The 27107-nt window shown below is 39.3% G+C and overlaps 1 pseudogene; it reads left to right on the forward strand.

Annotated features, from left to right (window-relative positions):
• Positions 1 to 26577, forward strand: part of LOC136388118 (perilipin-2-like) — a 158836-nt pseudogene extending 132259 nt beyond the window's left edge.
• The last annotated feature ends 530 nt before the right edge of the window (positions 26578 to 27107 follow it).

The following is a 27107-nucleotide window of genomic DNA, read 5'->3' on the forward strand; positions in this document are numbered from 1 at the left end:
AGATGGGACTGATGGCCCTGGGCACCTTCAGCCTTCAGTGGCAAACCCCAGCATTCTGTGCAAGGTTAGGTCATAGGTGGTTGGAGCAGGGCTGGAAGAGACTGAACCCTCCCTCAGAGGAGCGAGTGGGAAGCCTACCTTCCAGTGTTCCTGTTTCCTCCCAGCAGAGGCATGTAAGTCTGGCAAGCTTTAGCTCAATGACCTTCCTTTCCACTATTGAAGCAAGACCCAGATGGCATCCTATGAGACCCCTTTGGGGCATTGGAGCCTTTAAGGGCGCATCCTAAAAGCTGGTAGTTCTGATCTTTATTGGGCTTTTTCTGCCTCTTGGTATCTTAAAAGCCATGCTCAGAAGATCTCACTGAGGGGTTTGAGGATCCCCATCCACCTATATAAATCTTTTCCATATATCGGAGTTATTTGGAAAAAGACAAGACAGTGTTATTAGCTGGATCAAATAAAGAAAGTAATAGTTTGCAGGAGAAAAATATTTGGCATCTCCTGTTCATGAGCATTCATTCCTAGGCCCTGGCTGGTTGGCTCAGTGGTAGAGTGTCAGCCTGGCGTGCAGGAGTCCCAGGTTCAATTCCCGGCCAGGACACACAGGAGAAGCGCCCATCTGCTTCTCCACCCCTCCCCCTCTCTTTCCTCTCTGTCTCTCTCTTCCCCTCATGCAGCCAAGGCTACATTGGAGCAAAGTTGGCCCAGGCGTTGAGGATGGCTCTATGGCCTCTGCCTCAGGCACTAGAATGGCTCTGGTTGCAACAGAGCAACACCCCAGATGGGCAGAGCATCCCCCCCGGTAGGCGTGCTGGGTGGATCCTGGTCAGGCGCATGCGGGAGTCTGTCTGACTGCCTCCCCATTTCCAACTTCAGAAAAATACAAAAAAAAAAAAAAAAGAAAGAAAAAAAAAGAGAAATAAAAGGGCATTTCCTTGTGCTAAAGCTCCAAGGAGCATGGTGTGAGCTTGAGTATGTCCTATAAAACATGGAGCTCTATGTTGCCATACAATTCTTTGAAGAAGAAGGAACTGCTGAAATAGTTCATCAGCATTTGTCCCTAAGGCAGCAGTCTTTATAGTGGAAACATCATAAGTAAATATTTGCTGTCTGTATATAGATTAAAGGGGGAATATGGCAAATGCTGTAAAGCCATGATAATGGCATATAATTCTAGACTTTGAGCTGATTTTAAGTTGACAGTTTCAGTATAAAGTTGTTTGTTGATTTGCAAAAGCGATTTGCCATTTAGTGGAAGTTTCCCAGAGCCATTGTTGTTGATCCTTTGAAAAAAGGAGCAACAGTAATTTTGAGGCTCAAAACCTATAAGCTGTAAGGGTCGCCTATGCCCCTTGATAATCCAGGAGGCAACAAGATCAAAATATGGAAGTGTATTCCATGGGCTATTAGATGGTTCAATGTGCCCAAGCTGTAGCTGCTCTTGTACCAACTGAGCAGCTGCCCTAAGTTTCTCCTGAGAGAGGGGCCATTGGGATACCCATACAGGATTATTGGATTTCCAAGTAACTGGGTCTACACAATGCATTATTGAGGTAGCAGGAGCTACCAAGGCCCCTGTGCTAAATTTTGATATCCTAATCCACATCTTCTGGTATTGGATGCCACTTCTATGGGGGTGAGAATTTCTCGCTGTTTTTTCCCTAGTCCCTTAGTGGGCAAAAATCCCTGATCTAGCATCTGAGTACTGACTAAACCATTAGGACTGACAAGCAATGCTCCAATATTTTTCAAAACATCTCTACCCCACAAATTAACTGGCCATCCAGGGAGCACATAAGGCTTAAAAAATCCAGAATGACCTTCTTAATCTTCCCAATGTAGAAAACTAGAATTTTGTTGCGGGGATTTACTCTGCCCTATACCTTGTAATTCTGTGGCTGCTGCATGAGTGAGCCCGGAAGGAGGCCAATGTAGCTTAGCAATAACAGATACATCAGCTCCAGTATCTAAAAGTCGTTTAAATTTATGCTCATGTGTTGTTAGTTCCATTTCAGGGCGTTCCTGACCTATTTTTTTTTAAATCCAATTGGCAAAATCAGAGGAGCCAAATCACCAATTTGCTTGGGGCCCCTTTTTCAGGATGTGGCCTGAGAAGCAAAATTAACATCCTTATACTATTCTTCTAACTGCCTGAATTAGCCCTGAGACACATTCTTTTTTTTATTATTATTATTAATTTTAATGGGGTGACATTGTTAAAATTGTCTTTCATCACCTTCTAACTGGTTTTCTTTGTGTCCCTCCCCTCCTTCAAACTCCTCCCTCTCCTCCCCCCACCCTGTAACCCCAACACTGTTGTCCATGTCTCCGAGTCTCATTTTTATGTCCCACCTCTGTATGGAATCATATAGTTCTTAGTTTTTTCTGATTTACTTCTTTCGCTCAGTATAATGTTATCCAAGTCCATCCATGTTGTTGTAAAAGATCCGATGTCATCATTTCTTATGGCTGAGTAGTATTACATAGTATATATATACCAAAGCTTTTTAATCCACTCATCCACTGACAGACACTTGGGCTGTTTCCAGATCTTTGCTATTGTGAACAATGCTGCCATAAACAGGGGTGTGCATTTCTTCTTTTCAAACAGTGCTATGGTGTCCTTGGGGTATATTCCTAACAGTGGTATAGCTAGGTCAAAAGGCAGTTCGATTTTTAATTTCTTGAGGAATCTCCATACTGTTTTCCACAGTGGCTGCACCAGTCTGCATTCCCACCAGCAGTGCAGGAGGGTTTCCTTTTCTCCACATCCTCAACAGCACTTATTCTGTGTTGTTTTATTTTTTTATTTTATTTATATTTTTTTTGGTATTTTTCTGAAGCTGGAAACGGGGAGAGACAGTCAGACAGACTCCCGCATGCACCCGACCGGGATCCACCTGGCATGTCCACCAGGGGGCGACGCTCTGCCCCTCCTGGGTATCACTCTGTTGTGACCAGAGCCACTCTAGCACCTAGGGCAGAGGCCAAGGAGCCATCCCCAGCGCCCAGGCCATCTTTGCTCCAATGGAGCCTTGGCTGCTGGAGGGGAAGAGAGAGACAGAAAGGAAGGAGAGGGGAAGGGGTGGAGAAGCAGATGGGCGCTTCTCCTGCGTGCCCTGGACGGGAATCAAACCCAGGACTTCTGCACACCAGGCCAACGCTCTACCACTGAGCCAACCGGCCAGGGCTCTGTGTTGTTTTATTGATGAGTGCCATTCTGACTGGTGTGAGGTGATATCTCATTGTGGTTTTAATTTGCATTTCTCTAATAATTAGTGATGTTGAGCATTTTTTCATATGCCAATTGGCCATCTGTATGTCCTCTTTGGAGAAGTGTCTATTCATTTCTTTTGCCCATTTTTGGATTGGATTGTTTGTCTTCCTGGTATTAAGTTTTACAAGTTCTTTATAAATTTTGGTTATTAACCCCTTATCAGATGCATTGTCAAATATATTCTCCCATTGTGTAGTTTGTCTTTTTATTCTGTTCTTGTTGTCTTTAGCTGTGCAGAAGATTTTTAGTTTGATAAAGTCCCATTTGTTTACCTGTCTTTTATTTCACTTCCTTTGAAGACAAATCAGCAAATATATTGCTGCGAGAGATGTCAGAGAGCTTACTGCCTATGTTTTCTTCTAAGATGCTTATGGTTTCATGGCTTACATTTAAGTCTTTTATCTATTTTGAGTTTATTTTTGTGAGTGGTGTAAGTTGGTGGTCTAGTTTCATTTTTTTGCAGGTAGATGTCCAATTTTCCCAACACCATTTGTTGAAGAGGCTGTCTTTACTCCAACATAGGCTCTTATCTCCTTTGTCAAATATCAGTTGTTGATAAAAGTGTGGGTTTATTTCTGGGTTCTCAATTCTGTTCCATTGATCTATATATGCCTGTTCTTAAGCCAGTACCATGCTGTTTTGAGTACAATGGCCTTATAATATAACTTGATATCCGGAAGTGTGATTCCTCCTGCTTTATTCTTCCTTTTCAAGATTGCTGAGGCTATTCGTGTTCTCTTTTGGTTCCATATAAATTTTTGGAATATGTGTTCTATATCTTTGAAGTATGTCATTGGTATTTTAATTGGTATTGCATTGAATTTATAAATTTCTTTGGGTAATACAGACATCTTAATGATGTTTATTCTTCCTAACCATGAGCACAGTATATGCCTCCACTTGTTCGTATCTTCCCTGATTTCTTTTATCAATGTTTTATAATTTTCTGAGTACAAGTCTTTAAATTCCCTGGTTAAATTTATTCCTAGGTACTTTATTTTTTTGGTTGCAATGGTAAAGGGGATTGATTCCTTGATTTCTCTTTCTGACAGTTCATTGTTAGTGTATAAAAATGCCTCTGATTTCTGAGTATTGATTTTATATCCTGCCACCTTGCCGAATTTGTTTATCAGGTCTAGTAGTTTTTTGACTGAGACTTTAGGGTTTTCTATATACAATATCATATCATCTGCAAATAATGATAGTTTTACTTCTTTTCCAATTTGGATGCCTTCTATTTCTTTTTCTTGTCTGATTGCTGTGGCTAGGACTTCCAGAACAATGTTGAATAAGAGTAGTGAAAGGGGGCACCCCTGTCTTGTTCCTGATCTTAAGGGGATTGCTTTAAATTTTTGCCCATTGAGTATGATGTTGGCTGTGGGTTTGTCATAGATGGCCTTTATCATGTTGAGGTATGTTCCCTGTATTCCTACTTTGCTGAGAGTTTTGATCATGAATGGGTGCTGAATTTTATCAAATGCTTTTTCTGCATCTATTGAAATTATCATATGGTTTTTCTCCTTCCTTTTGTTTATGTGATGAATCACATTGATTGATTTGCAAATATTGTACCAGCCTTGCCTCCCAAGAATAAATCCCACTTGATCATGGTGTATGATTTTTTTCATATATTGCTGGATCCGGTTTGCTAATATTTTGTTGAGGATTTTTACATCTAAATTCATCAGGGATATTGGCCTATAAATTTCTATTTTTTGTCTTTGCCTGGTTTTGGAATCAGAATTATGCTCGCCTCATAAAAGGAGCTTGGAAGTCTTCCTTCCTCTTGAATTTTTTGAAATAGCTTGAGAAGTATAAGAGTTAGTTCTTTGAATATTTGGTAGAATTCACTTGTGAAGCCATCAAGCGCAGGACTTTTCTTTTTGGGGAATTTTTTGATAACTGCTTCAATCTCACTTGTTGTAATTGGTCTGTTTAGGTTTTCTGATTCTTTCAGATTAATTTTTGAGAGATTATATGTTTCAAGGAATTTGTCCATTTCATCTAGGTTGTCTAGTTTTTTGGCGTACAGGTCTTCATAGTATTTTTTTACAATGTTTTGTATTTCTGTTGTGTCAGTTGTTATTTCTCCACTCTCTTTTCTAATTTTATTTATTTGAGTCCTCTCTCTTTTTTTCTTGGTGAGTCTGGTTAAAGATTCATCGATCTTGTTTACCTTTTCAAAGAACCAGCTCCTGGTTTCATTGATCCTCTGTATTGTTTCTTTAGCCTCTATGTCATTTATTTTTGTTCTGATCTTTATTATTTCCTTCCTTCTACTACATCTGGGCTTTACTTGCTGTTCATTTTCTAGTTCTTTTAGATGTAGGGTCAAAAAGACTCTACATCTTTTTCTAGCTTCTTGAGGTATGGCTGTGATGCTATAAACTTCCCTCCCTGCTTTTGCTGTGTCCCATAAATTTTGAGTTGATGTATGCTCATTATTGTTTGTTTCTAGGAAATTTTTAATTTCTTCTTTGATCTCATTGTTTACCCATTTGTTATTTAATAACATGCTATTTAGTTTTCAAGTGCTTGAGTATTTTTCAGTTTTTCTGTTGTGGTTGATTTCTAGTTTAATGCCATTGTGATCAGAGAAAGTGCTCGATATGATTTCAATCTTCTTAAATTTGTTGAGACTGCTTTTGTGCCCTAACATGTGGTCTATTCTAGAGAATGTACCAGGAGCACTTGAAAAGAATATATATTCTGCTGCTTTAGGGTAAAAGGTTCTGAAAATATCTATTAAATCGAGTTGATCTAATATGTCCTTTAAATCTACTGTTTCTTTGTTAACTTTCTTTCTTGAGTATCTATCTAATGATGTTAATGGGTTATTGAAATCCCCTACTATTATAGTATTGCTGTTGATCTCGCCCTTTAAATCCATCAAAGTCTGCTTTGTATATTTAGGTGCTCCTATATTAGGTGCATAGATATTTATTTATTTATTTATTTTTTAATTTTTTTTTGTATTTTTCCAAAGCTAGAAATGGGGAGAGACAGTCAGACAGACTCCCGCATGCGCCCGACTGGGATTCACCCAGCACGCCCACCAGGGGGCGACGCTCTGCCCACCAGGAGGCGATGCTCTGCCCCTCCGGGGCGACGCTCTGCCGCGACCAGAGCCACTCTAGCACCTGGGGCAGAGGCCAAGGAGCCATCCCCAGCGCCCGGGCTATCTTTGCTCCAATGGAGCCTCGGCTGCGGGAGGCAAAGAGAGAGACAGAGAGGAAGGAGAGGGGGAGGTGTGGAGAAGCAGATGGGCACCTCTCCTGTATGCCCTGGCCAGGAATCGAACCCGGGACTTCTGCATGCCAGGCCGATGCTCTACCACTGAGCCAACTGGCCAGGGCCAGGTGCATAGATATTTATAATGGTTATATCTTCCTTTTGGATTGCTCCCTTTATCATTATGTAGTGACCTTCTTTATCTCTAACTAAGGTCTTTGTTTTAAAGTCCATTTTGTCTGATAAAAGTATTGGTACCCCAGCTTTTTTTTTCATTTACATTTGCGTAAATTTTTTATTTTCATCCTTTTATCTTCAGCCTATGTGCATCTTTTGATCTGTTTACAGCAGTCCCCTTAGCATTTCTTGCAGCCTTGGTTTGGTTGTAGTGAATTTCTTGAGTTTTTTGTTTTGTTTTTTGTGAAGTTTTTTATTTCTCCTTCAATTTTAAATGATAGCCTTGCTGGATAAAGTAGTCTTGGTTGTAGGCTCTTGTTCTGCATTACTTTGAATATTTCTTGCCATTCCTTTCTGGCCTCAAGTGTTTCTGCTGAAAAGTCAGAAGTCATCTTTATGGGGGCTTCTTTGTAGGTGATAGTCTTTTTTTTTTTTTCTAGCAGCTTTTAATATTTTCCCTTTATCACTTAGCTTTGGTATTTTAATTATGATGTGTCTTGGTATTGATTTCTTTGGATTTCTCCTTAATGGAGTTCTCTGTGCTTCCTGAACATGTGAGATGTTTTCCTGCCTTCATTGAGGGAAGTTTTCTGCTATGATATGCTTGAACAAAGTCTCTATCCCTTGTTCTTTCTCTTCTTCTTCAGGAACCCCTATGATGCGGATGTTATTTCTCTTCATGTTGTCACAGAGCTCTCTTAGAGTTTCCTCAGACTTTTTGAGTCTCTTTTCTTTTTTCTGCTCTGCTTCCTTGCCTTTTTTTATCGTATCCTCTACCACACTGATTCGATTTTTCACTTCATCCATCCTGCTTTTAATTTCTTCCATTGTGTTCTTTATTTAAATATTGTTTTTGTCATTTATGATTGATTCTTTTTTATTATTTCAATGTCCTTTTTTATGTTTGCAATCTCTTTATGTAGGTGTTCATAATGACCATCAATTGTTGTTCTAATATCTTTGAGCATCCTAACAATCATTATTTTAAACTCTGCATCTGGTAATTTAGTTATATCTGATTCATTTAGGTCCTTTTCTGGGGATTTCTCCTGGTTCATTTGTGTTGCATTTCTCTGTCTTCGCATTTTCTCTGTGTAAAAGTTTTGGCCACTGGAGTCCACTGGGTATGGCCTCTGTTTCCTAGGTATAGTCTGTCTGCAGGCCCGCCACCACCTCTTCTGTTGGTGCCTACTTCTTTTGGGTTTGGGTGTTGCTGGTGCCTGTCCACTGGGGCTGTTGCTATGGTTTTTCCACCTCTCCTTCACAAGAGTGGCTGTGATCACATGCTTGGGTGCACAAGGCTTCGTGGCTTTGGCCTTTGCCCCGGCCCTGTGGGTGGTGTTATGCTCGGCCCTGAGGGCAGTGGTGAGCACCTTTGCTCAGCTGCGGGTCTCTGCCTGTTCCCGGGCTTTCGCCCCACCCTTGCAGGGGGAGCCCACTCATGGAACACCTGCTAGCCTTGGCTCTACCCATTTGGGCAGAATTGCATGCCCACGCTCAGCTCAGTAGTGGAACTCTGCCTGTTCTGCACTTTTGGCTCCACCCCTGTGGGAGGAGCTGGCTCCCAAGTCAGGCCACAAGCCTCAAGCCTTGGTTCCATGGGCAGGGCAAAGCTGTGCTCATGCGCCCTTGCTCAAGGGCTGGTCTCCACCCCTTCTAGGGTTCCCACCCTTCTCCCGCAGGCTAGATTACAGGCTGCCGGCAGCTGGGTTTGACCGCTTTTGCACGCCACCTCCTCCCCAGCCGAGTAAGGCTGAGCTCACATGTGAGCCCAGTGGTGGCCAGCAGGCTTCCGCCCCTGCCAACAGAACTGCACTTCTGCGTCCCACTGCTGCCCGCCCTTGGGCAAGCCCTCAGCCATGTGGGGTGCGGGCGCTGCAGCTCGGACCCTAACACTCACTACTGTAGACCGGAAAGCTCCGTCCTTCTAAGCGACTCTGCTCTGAGTGCCGTGGGGGAGCTTGTTTGGCTGCTCTCCTTTTTCCCTTTGCTGGTATTGCTGTTTCCAGGGGAAATATTCGCTTCAGATTTGGGAGTGAATCGACCCAGGGTTTAGGGTGGCTGTCTCCCAAAATGTTTCTCCCTGTGCCTCCTAGATTACACTCTCTTCCTGCTGCTCTGGTACTCTCCTCTCTCTCTGTCCCCCAGAGCCCCGGGTGAGTGGTTGTGAGAGAGGTGTTCTGCGCGGTCCCTTTAAGAAGAATCCTGGGTCTGAGAAATCAGTCTCTTTCTCACAAACAGTATCCTGACTTGTTTCCAGCTAAATACTGTCCTTACGCCTCTTCTGGGCTCTGGAGATGCAGGCTGGGGCTTTGTTCCTGGGGCTCAGGACCCTCCCCTCTCTGATAAACTCACTTCCCACCACGCGAATCTCTCCCAGCTGCTGTTTGCTCTGGGTAGCTGGGCAGCCCTCTCTGCATTGCCGCTTTTCCTACCAGTCTTGGTGTGGCTTCTTCAGCAATTGCTTTAATTAGTCTAGCATAAGGGCTGGGCATTTTACATATGTAGAGCATTTGTGATGATTTTAGTGTGCTGATGGATGTGGGGAATAGTGGAGTGGAGAGAACCATAGATATAAATGCTTGTCACTACTAATTAACAGATTTTAGATCTTGGGATCACAGTCCTGCAAAGCATGATGTTCCTAATCTGTGAAATGAAAACTTCAAAACCTATCTTTTTACCTCACCTGATTTTGCTACTAAATAAATAATATAATATATTTATAATACATTTTACCAATTACTACATTCATGCAAATAAGTTATTGCTCTTACATAGTTTCTAGATTCCTTTATCATAAAATATCAGTTTTGATCCCAATTATGTAATTCTAAAGCAATAAACTATAATACTAAAAACATTGTCAAAGAGCAATGCCATGTTGAAACAAAGTGAATTTCAGCTCTATTAGGCATTCCTCCCTACATCTTCAGCATAAATATTCCAATAGCCCATGTTATGGTCATACTATTAAAATCTGTTTATTATGCTTTTTACAGCAGATATGGTTTGTTTTGCAATGTGAAGTTTCCACATATAAAATACAGTATATGAAAATAATGTGCAGATGGTCACATAGTAATTGAACTTAATAGTTATTCTTAAACTTACTGTGATTATGTGAAGCAAATTCAAAATGTGACTCTGGAAATGTCAATGTAGTAGTGATTATCACATATATACACTCATTTTTGTCAATGATTGACAAATAGGACACATTGGAGAAAACTGCAAAAGAATTCTTATCCTTTTAATGAACCTTCAATGATGTTACTCTAGAGTGGGTGTTTCTTTTATATTATAACCAATCCATTACTTTATTTTAGCATTGCCTTTTTATTTTTTAATTTGGCCTTCAGGTGATTAATAAACAAGTTTTCAATATAAGTTAAATCATCATTACACTCTCCTGTTTTTTGGTCCATTGAACAAACTCCTGAATTTTTTAGCAAAAGCAAAAACTTTCCACTCATGAGGTAATGCAAAAATTTTAATAATATTTCTATTTTATTAATATAAATGTACTAGAATAGACTGTAAGTGCCTACTTATCTATTTTCAATTAAGTATAGTGATTTCTATTTAAACTACAAGTTATAGAATGTACCACTTGTAGTGGTTAGAAAACCACCACTGCATGGATCCCAGTCAGGGCCATGCAGGCATTTATCTCTCTATCACCCCTCCTCTTGCTTAGAAAAAGAATAAAAGGAATGAGTAAAAGAAAGCCACCATTGCAGATTATGGAAGTGGTTTTATGGAAATGTAAAATATGCAATGATATACAATTGCCCATGTCACTGTTTTGACAGAAAAGAGATATGTCATGTGTATTTGAGAATTCAAATGAGCCAATTTTTTAAAAACTCATCTCTACCTATATCTGGATGTTTGAATTCTGGGTAGAACAGTTCACTCTCTCTTCCTCACTTTCTCTAAACTGCATTAGCTGCAAAATTTTGACAAGCAGCCTAAAAGCAAGATAAGGGGTATCAATAACATAGCCTCTGCTTCTGCCACCCATTCGAGTGTATACTGGTCCATGTATGTGCTAGTTCATATGTGTGCTAGTGGCGAAGCTTACCACTTTTGATAAGATCTTGATGGGTTGAAGGCTGGACTTTGATTTTATGGCATAACAATTGCCAGTATCAAAACATATTTTCCTGTTTTTGGAAATGTATATTCTCTTGGCCTTTAGTCATAAGCTCTTCCTGGGGTTAACTCAGGAAATTGCCTTAGCAATCTGATAGCTTATTGAGCTCATTTATAAAAGTGCTTCATTCACTATGTGAAGTTCATCATACTATTTATTGGTCTATCAGAAATGTGGACTTTTGCTTTGCTTTCATGAGCAATTCAATGAAGAGTGTTTCTGGGGGTTGCTGTTGTTGTTTTGTTTTGCTTGTAAAATGTGCTGATCATAACATTTTAGATAAGTGCATGAATCATGTTTGACTAAATTGCTAAAAAGCAAATGGGAGATGGCAACAAATACATGAACATTTTGTGAACAAGATGCTCCCTGTTTTACACTATTTCCTATGTAAATTATTCTTTCTTGGCAGTCTGATTCTGTTCAGTTTTAAATTATGATGGTACTACAGAATTTTATAGTTGGCAGGGGCCTTTGGAAACCTTAATTTTAACAATAAAGAACCCAATAGTGGGGAAAGAAAGTATGCAATTCTCAAACATACACATACAAATATAATTAATAACAGATTCAGGACTAGTATTTAAGTCTTCTCATATTCTGTTTAGCTTCCTGCTTAAAATGTAAAACTACCCATCCAGGTGATCTTTTTCAAGACACATTGAAGAGCACTTATTTTATAATGACTGAAGTTTCACATTTATTTCCTTGTTGCTGTTGCAAAACACACATGAAAAAAATAAAATAAAACAAAATCAAGGAAACAAATGTTTTGCTATCAATTACTGAATTTGGTTCAGGGCAAATGTTTATTTTCTATTTCATGTAAAATAAACATTAATTTTGGTCTATTTTGTGTGGTGGCATATTTTTAACACATCAATAATAGTTTATTTATGTTTCACAGCTGTCAACTACATGCAAATCCTGTTAGTGCAGTGATATGGAAACCTTCCCTTGCAATCTTGTTAAAAATACCTTTGGGGATTCATACTTATATCCATTTAAGGGAGTTGAAGAACAGAATCTGCCTAGCAGAATTGGAGAAAATAAATCAATGGGATTCTCTTATCCACTGTCCTCAGTGCTTTCAGGTTATTGTTAGCATTTTAAGTATAAAGAAGGAACTATTTCTAGTCTTTCACTTGTTCTACTTGTTTTCAACATTGTGTATTAGTTATTTTGGAAAACAAAGATGAGTAATCTATGTATTTTAGATACAGAGCTGTTACTTCCAGTGTTATTCAAAGGTTAAGTTAGCCATCTTTTTTTCTTATACATCAGCCATTTTAAAAGTTATCTTAGTGGTAAAATTAACCTTTCCTTTTATGGGGCACTGGAGTTTATAGAGAGTAGGTAAAGGGTGCTCAGTTAGAGAGCAAGACAAGGCTTTACCCTAGGGATTTGACAACTCTGTGCACTCTTTCAACTCTGCTACACTGTCATTGATGACAAATGTCTTGAATACCAGAATACCTTTGATCCATTCAGAAATATTTTATCACATAATGAATGATGTGGCTGATTCAAATTAAATGTATTTGATTAAAAGTGGGCAACTATATATTTTTTAAAATTAGAGTACTTTTAAAGACTAGGATATATTAAATTTCAGTGATATCAAAATGACTCACTGTTGTTTAAAAATCAACAAATATTGTTGTTTTAGTCAGCCTTGGATTTTATACTATAATACCATGAACTAGGTGGCTTATCAATAATAAAAATTTTATCCTTCACAGTTCTGGAGGCTGGCAATTCCAAGGTCAAGGTACGGGCTGATTTTGTGTCTAGGTTCTCACATAGCAGAAAGCCAGCTAGCTCCCTCACCTCTTATTATGAGGATGCTAATACTATTTATGAAGGCTCCACCTTCAGGACCTAATTATCTCCTTAAGGCCCCATCTCCAAAAAATATCACATTGGAATAAATAAATTTTGGGGGAGGCACAAACATTCCATCCATAACATTATGGATAAAAGTGCAGGTGACATGAGCATATTATTGGTCCACTTAAAACTACTTACCTAATCATTTATTTAGAGGCACAGACAATATACCTATGTGAGGGGTCAAATAGCTCCTCTCAGAGCTTTGTTACTCTAGTATTCCAAGCTAGGAAGAAGGCATAGTTTGTTGAGCAAAAATAGCAGAAAAGACACTAATAATTTGAACTGAAAAGCAAAATAAATACCATCTATATCACATAATACTATCTGTAGATGAAACTCAATTAAATTGAAATATTTGAAATATTTAGAATTTTCATTGGCCACATCGATAATCCCTAAGCAAATAATGAGTTCACTGGTCTGTTTGAAATGTAAAATAATACAGTTATAATAGAAAACACTTAACAAAAAAAATTAAATTTCAGGCATTAGGATAGGATTTGTAAGTTAGTTTTAGAAGCCTCCAAAGCACTTTGATTTTATATCTCTCTGATACCAAAATAGCCACTAAACAGTTTTGGCAACAGGATTACAAAACTATTTTTGATGTAGAAAAAAAAATCTTTACTAATGTTATGAATATATTTTGATTATACTACCACTCAAAGATTAAAAGAAACAACATAATCTTGTGGACAGAAACTAGACATGTGCTGTGTGGCCTGGTGTAGTTTCTAGTAGCTTTGCTCACATAAAGCAGACACTGTCTTCAAGTAAATCTATTTTATTTCAAATTACTGAATATTTACAATATACTTTAGAAAAAAGTATCAAAGAGCTGATTCTTTAAATGGGTACATAACTGAAATAGATCAATTTATACATGACAGTAAATATAGTTTCGAAGATGTAATCGAGAATTGTGAAGTCCTAAATGCATTTCCATTAATTAAAAAAATATTAATGAATGTTGGCCTTTTTCTATGACTGCTGATGGGAAAGAAGAAAGTCTAGTTAAGTGATTGTTCTTTATGGAGACATAAAATTTGGTTATCAAATAATAAGTATGCTGAGTCATCCGTTCTCATTGTATGTCTAAAAATGTAAAGGTATTTCTGTAGTACTGCCTTCTCTGTTTAATGAGAAGGTTATATTCAAAATCTTAGCTTTCTAAAAATCAAATACACATAAAAAACTCAGAGGGAATTCCCATCCATTACTACAATTTTTATCTAAAACAAAAGCATGTATTTTTCCTAATAAGATATTCATAGGACTTTTAAATTTATTTCTGAGTTCTAGATTACATCAAAATACAGCAGTAGAACTGAGTCATGCAGATGACTGAATCAAGGAATGATGATTTGAAACCAAACGTGCTATACTATTCAATGTCTCACATTTTAAACAGAGAAATGTTATAATCTAATTCAGTGAATTTTTAAGTAATACTACCTTCTGCTGTTTATCATTCAAGTAATATAGCCACAAAATTATTATCTAACAGGGATTGAGATACCATCCCATTTGACTTTAACAACACTGGGACTTCTCTTACAGAATGAAAACAGTGAGATCAATAGGAATGTTACCTGAGGCAAGAATGTGTCAAAAAGCTCTCAAGTGAAAAATGATAAGATTCAGGGGGTGACAAGATGGTGATGGAGTAGGCAGACATATCAACTTCCACCTCCCAGAACCAAAGTGATTAAAACTTACAAGAACAATCACTTGGAAAAACCAACTTTGGACTAAATTAAAAGGACTCTTTAACCAAGGATCACTGAAGAACCCACAATGAAACTGGTAGAGAAAGTGGAAATGGAAACACGGAGAGAGTTACCCAGCTCCCAGGAGAGAGTGGCAGCCCAGAGGGAATCGCAGGACAGGAGGGAAGTTTAGCGGAGAAGGGAGGGTCCTGGGCACCAGGAACAAAGCCCCAGCCTGTGGCCCCAGAGCCTAGAAGAGGGGTACGGACAGTATTAACTGCAAAACAAGCCAGGGTACTGTTTGCGAGAAAGAGACAGATTTCTCAGACCCAAGATTCGTCTTAAAGAGTCCATGCAGAAAACCCCTTTCACAACCCTTCCCAGGGCTCCGGAGGATGGGGAGAGCTTAGAGGACCAAAGTAGCAGGAAGAAAGTATGATCTAAGAGGCACAGAAAAAAACATTTTGAGGGACAGCCACCCTAACCCCTGGGCTGAGTCACTTCCCAAATCTAAAGTGAATATTTTTCCTGGAACCAGCAAGACCAGCAAAGTGAAGCAGGTCACCAGCCAAACAGAAGCTCTCCTGCTGCAGTCAGAGCAAAGAATTGCTTAGAAGCAGGGAGCCATCAGGGGTACAGTGTTGAGTGCTAAGGTCTGAGCTGCATCGCCACCCCCAACACTGCTGAATGATTGATGGAGGGTGGGTGGCGGTGAGACATGGGAGTGTGGTCCCATCGAGGGGCAGAGGCTGGGGGCTGTCTGTAGCTGCGGTACGGGCATGAGTACAGTTTCACCAGTGGGGGTGGAAGCCAGGGCCAGCCGTAACTGAGGCCCAGGCTGGAGGGCAGTCCCACCTGGCAGGAACGAAGGCCGGGTGCTGGCCACGGCTGTGGGAGGTGCACATGAATGCGATCCAAACTATGGTTGCAGGCCGGGTACACCAGAGCGGTTCTGCCTCCAGTCCCACTTACAGGGGCAAGGCGAAAGCCAGGGAATCATCTGAGACTTGTGGCTGGGCACAGGAGCACTGCATGGCCCATTTGGCAGAGGCTTGCGGTCCCAGGATGAGAGTGGGGTGAATGGGGGTGGCCCAAGCTTGCAGCCCAGATGTAAGAGCACACTCTCACCCACGGGGGGCAGGGTGGAGGCAGCAGGCCAGTTGGATCTTGCAGCACAAACATGTGAATGCAGCCCTACCTGTGGGGGTGGGGAGAAGACCTGGTGAGAGCCAGGGGTTGCACCCCAGGTGCACGAGCACAGTCCGGCCCTTGGGTGAGGTGTGGAGGCTGGGCCAGCCAAAGCTTGCAGCCCAGGCATGCGAATGCAGTCCCACTCACAGAGGTGAGGTGGAAGCTGCAATAGCGGGCCAGTGCCGGCAAAACTGTGCCCGAACGTCTGAGGTGGTAGCAGAGGGGGTGGTGGGCCTGCAGAGAGACCACACCTAGGGAACACAGAGGCCACCCCTATTGGATTTCAGTGGCCACACCCTTTTTATACACAGACAAAATGAGAAGGCAGAGAAATGCATCCCAAATGAATCAACAAGAGAAATCCCCAAAGAAAGATCTGAATGAGTTAGAAATAATGGAATAACCGGATGCAGAGTTTAAAATAATGATTGTTAGGATGCTCAAAGATCTTACAACAACAATGGATGGACATAACAAGCACCTAAATAAAAAGATAGCAAGTATAAAGAAGGACATTGAAATAATAAAAAAGAATCAGTAAGAAATGGCAAATACAATATCAGAAATGAAGACTACACTAGAAGGAATTAAAAGCAGGATGGATGAAGCTGAGGATGGAATCAGTGAATTACAGGAAAAGATAAAGAAAAGCATGAAAGCAGAGCAACAAAAAGAGGCTCAAAAAGTCTGAGGAAACTGTAAGAGAGCTCTGTGACAACATGAAGAGAAATAACATCTGCATCATAGGGGTTCCTGAAAAAGAAGAGAAAGAACATAGATAAAAACCTTGTTCAATCAAATGATAGCTGAAAACTTCCCTAATTGATGCAGAAAAATGTCACATAAGTTCAAGAAGCACAGAGAGTTTCATTAAGGATGAACCCAAAGAAGCCAACACAAGACACAGCATAATTAAAATACAAAAATTAAGAGATAATGAAAGAATACTAAAAGCTGTAAGAGAAAATCAGTCTATTATCTACAGAGGAACCACCATAAGGATGACATCTGACTTCTCAACAAAAACATTAGAGGCCAGAAGGAATGGCAAGAAATATTCAAAGTAATGCAAAACAAGGGCCTACAACCAAGATTACTTTATCCAGCAAGGCTATCATTTAAAATTGAAGAAGATAAAAAGCTTCCCAGACCGAAAAAAAAAATCAAGAAATTTATTACAGCCAAACCAATGCCACAAGAAATGTTAAGGGGTCGGCTGTAAAAAGAACAAAGGAGGGGGGGGACTCTAGTAAAAGACGAATGTTGATTTAAAAAATAAAATGGCAATAAACAACTACATTTCAATAATAACCTTAAATGTAAATGGATTAAATACTCTAATCAAAAGATATAGGGTAGCTGCAAGGATAAGAAAACAGGACCTATACACCATATGCTGTCATAAGAGACACACCTCAAAAGAAAAGATACACATAGACTGAAAGTAAAGGAGTGGAAAGAAATATTTCATGCAAATGGAAATGAAAAAGAAAAGCTGGGGTAGCAATACTTATATCAGACAAAATAGACTTTAAAACAAAGGCTATAGTAAGGGATAAAGAAGGTCACTACATAATGATAAAGGAAGCAATCCAACAGGAAAAGATAACCATTATAAATATCTATGCACCTAAATATATAAAGCAGATTTTGATAGGCATAAATGGTGAGATCAACAGCAATAGTATAATAGTAGGGGATTTTAATACCCCACTAACATCACTGGATAGATCCTCAAGAAAGAAAATTAATAAAGAAACAACAGACTTAAAGGACGCATTAGATCAACTCGATTTAATAGATATCTTCAGAAACTTTCACCCTAACACAGCAGAATATACATTCTATTTAAGTGCTCATGGCACATTCTCTAGAATAGACCACATGCTAGGACACAAATTGAGTCTCAACAAAATTAAGAAGATTGAAATTATATCAAGCATCTTCTCAGATCACAATGGCATGAAACTAGAAATCAACTACAATAGAAAAACTGAAAAACACTCAAACACTTGGAAACTAAATAACATGTTATTAAATAATGAATGGGTTAACAATGAGATCAAGGAAGAAATAAACATTTTCTTAAAACAAATGAAAATGAAAATATAGCAACTCAAAATTTATTGGACACAGCAAAAGTAGTCCTGAGAGGGAAGCTCATAGCACTACAGGCATACCTTAAGAAGCTAGAAAAAATTCAGATAAACAATTTAACTCTGCATCTAAAAGAACTAGAGAAAAATAGCAAGGAAAGCGGAGGATAGCAGAGGAAGTAGAAGAAAGGAAATAATAAAGATCACAGTGGAAATAAATGATATACAGGCTAAAAAAACAATACAGAGGATCAATAAAATCAAGAGCTGGTTCTTTGAAAAGGTCAACAAGATAGATAAACCTTTAACCAGACTCACCAAGAAAAAAGGAGAGAGAACTCAAATAAATGAAATTAAAAACGAGAGAGAAGTAACAACTGACACAGCAGAAATACAAAGGATCGTAAGAAAATACTATGAAGAACTGTATGCCATAAAATTAAACAACCTAAGCAAAATGGACAAATTCCTTGAAACATATAATCTCTCAAAAATTAATCTGGAAGAATCAGAAAACCTAAACAGACTGATTTTATCAAATGAGATTGAAACAGTTATCAAAAAACTTCCAACAAACAAAAGCCCTGGGCCAGATGGCTTCACAAGTGAATTTTACCAAATATTCAAAGAAGAACTAACTCCTATCCTTCTCAAGCTATTTCAAAAAATTCAAAAGGAGGGAAGACTTCAAACTCCTTTTATGAGGCAATCATAATACTGATCTCAAAACCAGGCAAAGACACTACAAAGAAAGAAAACTATAGACTAATATCCCTGATGAACTTAGATGCTAATATTGTCAACAAAATATTAGCAAACCAGATCCAGCAATACATAAAAAAAAATCATACATCATGATCAGGTGGTATTTATCCTAGGGAGACAAGGCTGGTACAGTATCCGCAAATCAATCAATGTGATTCAACACATAAACAAAAGAAAGGATCAAAACCACATGATAATATCAATAGATAATACCCAGCACCCATTTATGATCAAAATTTTCAGCAAAGTGGGAATACAGGGATCATACCTCAACATGATAAAGGCCATCTATGACAAACCCACAGCTAACATCATACTCAATGGGCAAAAATTAAAAGCAATCCCCTTAAGATCAGGAATAAGGCAGGGTTGCCCCATTCCACCACTCTTATTCAACATAGTTATGGAAGTCCTAGCCACAGCAATCAGACAAGAAGAAAAGTTAAAGGCAGCCAAATTGGAAAAGAAGAAATAAAACTATCATTATTTGCTGATGATATGATACTGTACATAGAAAACCCTAAAGTCTCAGTCAAAAAACTACTGGACCTGATAAATGAATTCAGCAATGTGGCAGAATATAAAATCAATATTCAGAAATCAGTGGCATTTTTATACACCAACCATGAACTGGCTGAAAGAGAAATTAATAAAACCATCTCCTTCAGAATTGCAACAAAAAAAAAATATAGTACCTAGGAGTAAATTTTACCAAAGAAGTTAAAAACTTGTACTCGGAAAATTATAAAACATTGATAAAGGACACCAAGGAAGATACAAACAAGTGAAATCATATACTGTGTTTATGGATAGGAAGAATAAACATCATTAAAATGTTTATATATATAAGCCAAAGCAATGTATAAATTCAATGTTATTTTTATTAAAATACCAATGGCATACTTCAAAGATATAGAACAAATATTTCAAAAATTTATATGGAACCAAAAAAAAAAAAAAAACCCAAACAAACCTGGAATATAGCCTCAGCAATCCTGAAAAAGAAGAATAAAGTGGGTGGTACCTGACTTCCTGATATCAAGTTATACTACAAGGCCATTGTACTCAAAACAGCTTGGTACTGGCATTAGAACAGGCATACAGATCAATTAAACAGTACAGAGAACCCAGAAATAAATCCACACCTATATGGACAATTGATATTTGACAAAGGAGGTAAGAGCATACAACAGAGTAAAGACAGTCTCTTTAACAAATGGTGTTGGTAAAATTGGACAGGTACTTGCAAAAAAATGAAACTGGATCACCAACATACACCATTCACAAAAATAAACTTAAAATGAATAAAAGACTTAAATGTAAGTCCTGAAACCATAAACATCTTTGAAGAAAACATAGGCAGTAAACTCTCTGATATCTCTTGTAGCAATATTTTTGCTGATTTATCTCCACAGGCAAGTGAAATAAAAGACAGGATGAACAAATGGGACTATATGAAACTAAAAGTTTTGCACAGCAAAAGGCATCATTTACAAAATAAAAAGGCAACCCACAGAATGGGATAATATATTTGCCAATACATCTGATAAAGAGTTAATAACCAAAATTTATAAAGAACTTATAAAACTCAACACCAAGAAGGTAAACAATCCAATCAAAAAAATGGGCAAAAGGAATGAATAGACACTTCTCCAAAGAGGATATACAGATGGCCAATAGGCATATGAAAAAATGTTCAACGTCACTAATCATTAGAGAAATGCAAATTAAAACCACAGTGAAATACCACCTCACACCAGTCAGAATGGTGCTCATTAACAAAACAACACAGAATAAGTGCTAGAGAGGGTTTGGAGAAAAGAGAACCCTCCTGCACTGCTGGGGGGAATGCAGACTGGTGCAGCCACTGTGTTAAACAGTATGAAGATTCCTCAAAAAATTAATAATGGAATTGCCCTTTGACGCAGCTATTCCTAAGAATATATCCTAAGAATACCAAAATCACTGTGTTGGGCAGATAAAATGTATTATGCTCGCTTTGTTAAAAATGGCGCTGCACACGTGAGGCTGTCGCCCAGGTGATATTAATGTGTGTTGAGAATCCTTGTAGCCTGGGGCTTGGTTTTGGGATTAAGCCTTTCCCACCCTTTTTGATGTGGGGTGGTACAATCCAATCATGCCTCAGAGAAGTGACTTTGTATTAGAGACTTCCCTATTTTGTATATTGGATTAGAGGTTGTGAAGCTACAATATAAAATGGGGGCAGAACGAGAGTTTGCTCTCTTGGTTCCTGAGATTATCATTAGAGGAGAGAGTAGAGAGCAGAGAAAGGCCACGTGGAGTAGGCCAGGAGAAGCAGCCAAGATGGCGGAGTGCTGAGTGAGATGCCAGTTTGTGTAGAGTTTGTATCTGGGATAAGGAAGGAGATGGGGAACTGAGGAGATTAAGGCTGGTGAGCTAGAAACCTTTGATTCTAGGAAACTCAGATAAGTCAGTAGCTTTGTGAGCACTGAATGTGAGTGGGTTTTGGAGCCCAGTGTGTGTTTTTTACTTGCCCGCCGGGTGCAAGCTAGAATTAAAGATGACAGCCCATCAGTTTTTGGCTCCGTTGTTTCTTTACCGACTGTCCGAATCCAATGCGAACCTGCACTGGCCGGGCGGCTGTGATGGTGGTCCTGGCTACTTGCTTTACACACTGATTCAAAAGAAGAAATGCACCCCCATGTTTATTGCAGCATTGTTTACAATAGCCAAGATCTGGAAACAGCCCAAATGTCCTTCAGTGGATGAGTGGATTAAAAAGCAGCGGTACATACACACAATGGAATACTAAGCAGCCGTGAGAAAGAAAGAAATCTTATCTTTCGCGACAATATGGATGGACCTGGAAACTATCATGCTAAGTGAAATAAGCCAGCAGAGAAAAAAAAATATCATATGACCTCACTCATTTGAGGAATCCAATGAACAGTGTGAACTAAGGAACAGAATAGAGGCAGAGGCAGGATCAAAGGGTTCAGAGGGAAAGTGGATAGAGGGAAAAGGTATGATATGATGGAATCAGAGAAGGGAAAGAGATTAATGAAATTATATAAACATAACACAGCATTATAGAGAACAGGACAGCAAATCCTGGAAGGAAGCATTGAAGGTCTTGGGGGGAGGGGGTAAAGGGGTGCAAAGGGAATAATAGGGTGGGGGGAGATATATTCGGTTGGACACCTGAATCTAAGTAAACACAAATTAAAATCATAAAAAATGATAAGATTCAGTATTTGTTTTGTTTTGGTAAATGCTATTTTTGTTAATACTTTCAAGTCTATAAGGAAAAAAGAATTTTAGTAGCTAGGCAATCTGTTGGGTTTCCTAAAGATTTTGCTGTTTAGAACTCCCTGGTTATATCATGCACATAATGAATTGTCCCCCTTGATGTGATAAATTATGTATTAGAATAATGGATAGATCAATCAGTAGAGCTGTGTAAGTGAAACACACAGCTTTTGGCAAAGCAGAGTCTGCATGTTTACATTTATCATCCAAATGCCTTGACTTTGATGAAGACCTTTGAGAAGCATTTATTAATCATGATTTCATTAAAAATTTTGGCAAACTAATGACTTTTATTTGTCAGAAATATTGCTGATGATATACTGCTGGTATCCAAAAGCACTAATCTTCTTTTTCTACTTAACCTTCTGTGAGGTTGTTAAACAGTAACTAGCATGAGACATCATACTTCAGATTACTAGAAAGGTCTTGGTGTCAGCACTAATCAGATTGTACACTTGCTGCTAGGGGACTGGTGTGGATTGGTCAAGTTTGATTCTGGTTGGAGTTCACTTATTACACCTCATCTGTTGAAGAATGAAGAGTTTTACTCTAGGAAAAAGTCAATGCTTTTACTGGTAACATGCATAGAATGATTAATGGTGCAAATTAATACAATTTTAATATATTTCAATGATTATGAAAAATTAGGGTTTGAGTAAATGACTTAAATAACTAAATATATTTCCTCTATGACCTTTTTTATATTCTATATATATAAACACTTATTGTGCTACAAACTCTAAGCAAGTTACTCTATGGAGAAAGAACATTGAACTTTTCCATAATTCCAAGGAACTTACAATCACTTGGCTAAACAAAAGTTGTTATTATATAATTGAGAGATTAATAAAATACATTATATATTATTAGTGAAATACCTTGTAAGGCCAGGAGCTGCCATCGTGGCCATTCACATGCAGGTTCCCATTGGATTCGGGCAGACGATAAAGAAGTGGCGGAGTCAGAGGACGGGGGGCCATCCTATTTATTGGTGTCTCACCAAGACAGGCAAACCACAAAAGAAGACAAGGGAAAAGCAGAAAACCAGCTCTTCCCATGAAGGGCAAGGGATCAGGGAAGCCCCTGCAATTGTGATAGCAGGAACTGTGTGTCCAAGCTCCTGGTCTGTCCCACTTTATAGTGTAGAAAACCAAAATCCCTTAATCCAATATACAAACAAGGAAGTCTCTGATACAAAGTCACTTATCCAAGGCATAATTGGATTCCTCATGAGAGTGCACCACCCAGATCATACAATCAGTCAAGGGTGTGGGGAAAAGCTTAGTCCCAAAACCAAACCTTAGGCTACGACGACCTGGCCTGCTTATAGCCTGTCCCCCACACCCAATATAAGTCACAAGCGAGCAAACATATATATCATATTTACAAACTTATTTGACCAACATACCTCTAAACAATAAAGTGAAAAAATGTGAAAATGAATAATTCAAAGCATAGTAGTGTTCTTTTGCAAAAGGAGATAAATATTTGTGATTTCCTTATATAAATTATATTTAGTAGATACAATTTATAGTTAGGCTAATAATTTGAAGTTCCTTGGCAGGATCTATTTCTTGGTGATTATAAATAAACATTATGTTCTTGAATCAATTTCAGGGTAAGACATTAACTTTGTAAGCTTGCTTTATTTTTCTATTTTAATAAAAATCTATAAATTAATATAAACTTTATTTACTCTAACATAATGAAAGAATAATTTAGTTTAAAAAAGGTGCTTTGTGTGGTTTGGTTTGGTAATTAAAGTCACCCAGGTATGCCTTGGCTGGATAGCTCAGCTTGTCAGAGCATCATCCTGATATGCAAAAGTTCTGGTTTAATCCCTGGTCAGAGCTCACACAGAAACACTTTGATGTTTCTGTCTGTCTCGCTGTCTCCCTTCCTCTCTCTCTAAAAATCAATAAATAAATTGAAAAATTAAAATTAAAAAAACAATCACCCAGGTGAATCAACAATCAGGATCTTTTAGTCAAATAAGTTTGTAAATATGATGTATATGTTTGCTTGCTTATAGTTTGCATTGGGTGTCAGAGATAGGCTGTAAACTGACAAGATCTTCATAGCCTGAGGCTTAGTTTTAAGACTAAGCCTTTACCACCCTTTTAATACTAAGATCTTTTCAACATCCTTCTAATACTAAGATCTTCTCAAAACTAAGCTTTTCCCCACACCCATGACTGTTGCATGATGTGGGGTGGTGCACTCTTATGAGGAATCCCATTTATGCCTCAGATAAGTGGCTTTGTATCAGAGACTTCCTTATTTGTATATTGTCTTAAAGGCTTGAATTTCTACACTGTAGAATGAGGCAGAACGGGGGCACTCTCACTTAGACCCTGCCATCAGCATTGCAGAGAAGAGGCTGCTAAGATGGCGGAGTGCTGTAGGAGAAGCCAGTTTGTGCAGAGAAAAGGAAATGGGGAAAAGAGGTGAATAAGGCTGGTGAGATAAGAGGCCTTTAATTCTAGGAATACTCAGATGAGTTAGTGGTTTTGGGAGCCCTGAATAAAAAGGGAAGTGTTTTCCTGTTGTGTGTATTTCTCGCCCGCTGGGTACAAGCTAGAATTAAAGGTAATGGCCCACCAGTTCTTGGCTCCATTGTTTCATTACCACCTGTTCGAATCAAATGTGAACCTGCATGGGCCAGGTGGCTGTGATGGTGGTTGCAGCTACGGCTTTACAGCCAATTACTAAGAATTCCCAGAATTCATCAGCTATAAAAGAGGTGGAAGGCTTTGTGAGAGATAAGTCTCTTTCTGTATAATGTTTATTTTTCTCATTCATTCTCAGATTGTTGATTTTCATGTAATGTAGTATTTCCTTAGCTCAATTTTACTGATGTTACCCAGCAATCTAAACCAGAAGAAATTGTTTAAAATTGAAATGAGTTGCCCCTGAAAGTCTTTGTTTCCTTTATTATAAAGATTTTAATATATTTTAATTTATAAATTAGATACATGTATTACTTTGATGTAAAAAAGTATGTCAGAGGCCTAGGCTGGTTGGCTCAGTGGGTTGAGTGCTGACCTAGCATGTGAAAGTCCTGGGTTGAATTTCTGGTCAGGGCACACAGGAGCAGTGACCATCTGCTTCTATACTCCTACCCATTCTCTTTCTCTCTCTTTCTCTCTCTCTTCCCCTCCCGCAGCCATGGCTTGATTGATTTGAGTACATTTGCCCTAGGCGCTGAGGATGGCCTGTAGAGCCTCTGCTCAGGCACTAAAAATAGCTTGGTGGTAAGCATGGCCCCATATGGGCAGAGCATCAGCCCTAGACATTGTTGCTAGGTGGATCTCGGTTGGGGCGCATGCAGGAGTCTGTCTCCCTATTTCCCCTCCTCTCACTTAACAACAACAAGAATAACAACAAAAGTATGTCAGAATGTCATAGGTGTTGCTGGAGCAGAGCCTGCATGATTCGCTTCTCCAGGAAGAAAATGGATCTATCTCCCCTCCTCTCACTGAAAAACAATAACAAGAAAATATGTTGGGATGCTATAGGTGTTGCTGGAGTAGAGCCTGCAGGACTTGCTTCTCCAGAAAGAAAATGGATCTGTTACAGCTGATCCACAACCCAGTGTGCTTATTAGGGTGCCAACCTACCTTTGGTGAGTTCCACATATGATCTGTCTTCTTGACTTAAGTCAGTACACGGTCAGTATCTTACTTGAGTCTGTGTGTGAGATGTCAGAGAAGGACGTGATGACCATCCAGCACTCTGCCCACCATCCAGAAGCTAAAGCCACAAATCGCCCTTGCTGGTGGTACCTATGCCTGCACAGGGCTAGACAGACTTGAGGGGAAACTGCCTATTCCAAATCAACCAGCAAACCAGGTTGCTGTCAATGCCAAAGGTGCTATGACTAGTGTGAAAGATGCTGTGCGGATGACTGTGGCAGAAACCAAATATTGCATGGCCAGCATGATTGCTGGATTAATGGACAAAAGACCAAAGGAGTCGTGACTAGCAGGGTGGAGAAGACCAAGTCTGTGTTCAGTGGCAGCATTAACATAGTCATGGGGAGTCCGATGATGCAGCTGGTGAGCAGTGTAGTAGACAATGTGCTCAGCACATCAGAGCTGCTGGAAGACCAGTTCCTCCCTCTCACTGAGAAAGAACTAGAAAAAGGAGTGAAAGAAGTTGAAAGATATGATACTATTCAGAAGCCAATTTATTCTATTAGGCTGGCTGGGATCTCTGTCTACCAAGCTCTGCTCTTGTGCTACCAGCATGTGCTCAGCAGGGTGAAATAAGCCAAGCAAAAAGCCAAGAGCCTATTCCTCTGCTGCATTCCACTGTTCACTTGATTGAATTTTCCAGGGAGAATGTGCATAGTGCCAACCTGAGAATTTTGGATGATCAGGTTAAGCTCTATATCTCTTGGGGGAGCAGAAGAGAAGCATAGGCTATGATGATACGGATGAATCCCACTGTCATGTAGTCTTGTTATTGCCCGAAACCTGACTCAAAATTTGTAGACCACATGCTACATGCCCCAGTCCAACATCCAACTTAAGGGTTACTGCGGAACAGGCAAGGTCAGGCCAGTCACTTGGGGGTGATGGCTGGAGACATCTACTCAGTGCTCTATAGTGCTGCCTCCTTTAGAGAAGTGTTTGCAGTCTTCTTCACTTCTAGCAAGGAGCAGCTGCAGAAAATGAAGGAGTCTTTAGATGTGGTGATGATTATCTTGTTAACAACACACCACTCAACTGGCTGGTAGGTCCCTTTTATCCTCAGATGGCCGAGTCTCAGGATAAAAAGGACTGAGATGCAGAGAAGGATACAACCAGCCAGGAGGCCCAGAAACCTGAGCACCAAACACATTAATCCTGTCCCTGTCATCAGTGCATGGTGCAGCCAGCCAAATAACACCCTCTGTTATGTTAAATTTACCTGCTAAACAACTCTGGGGAAACAGCTAGCTGGAAAAAAGGTCCTTTCATGATAGTCTTTTCCAACTAGATTAAGATCTTTAAAATGTAGCGAGTGTTTTTGTCTACCTGGCCAGTACAAGAATGATAGACTGGTCAGAGCCTAGTCAGAGGTCACAAAAAGTTCCATTGCATTTATGGTCTCATTCTGTTGCCACCATGGCTGTCTGTGTGCACTGAATAAACACCTTCACGCGGGCTGTCCTGTGAGCTGGTTCGGCTCCGGTTGGTCCTGAGCAGGCCCCATCACCGGTTAGTCTCACAATGCATGCGTGTACAACTTTAGTGGGTTTATTTTTTATTTTATTCCCATAAAGGAATGCCTCCTGTGAGTGCAAAAAAATTCACTGCTGAATACAAAAAGGT

This window comes from Saccopteryx leptura, chromosome 1 (assembly GCF_036850995.1).
Source record: "Saccopteryx leptura isolate mSacLep1 chromosome 1, mSacLep1_pri_phased_curated, whole genome shotgun sequence".
Taxonomy (NCBI): Eukaryota; Metazoa; Chordata; class Mammalia; order Chiroptera; family Emballonuridae; genus Saccopteryx; species Saccopteryx leptura.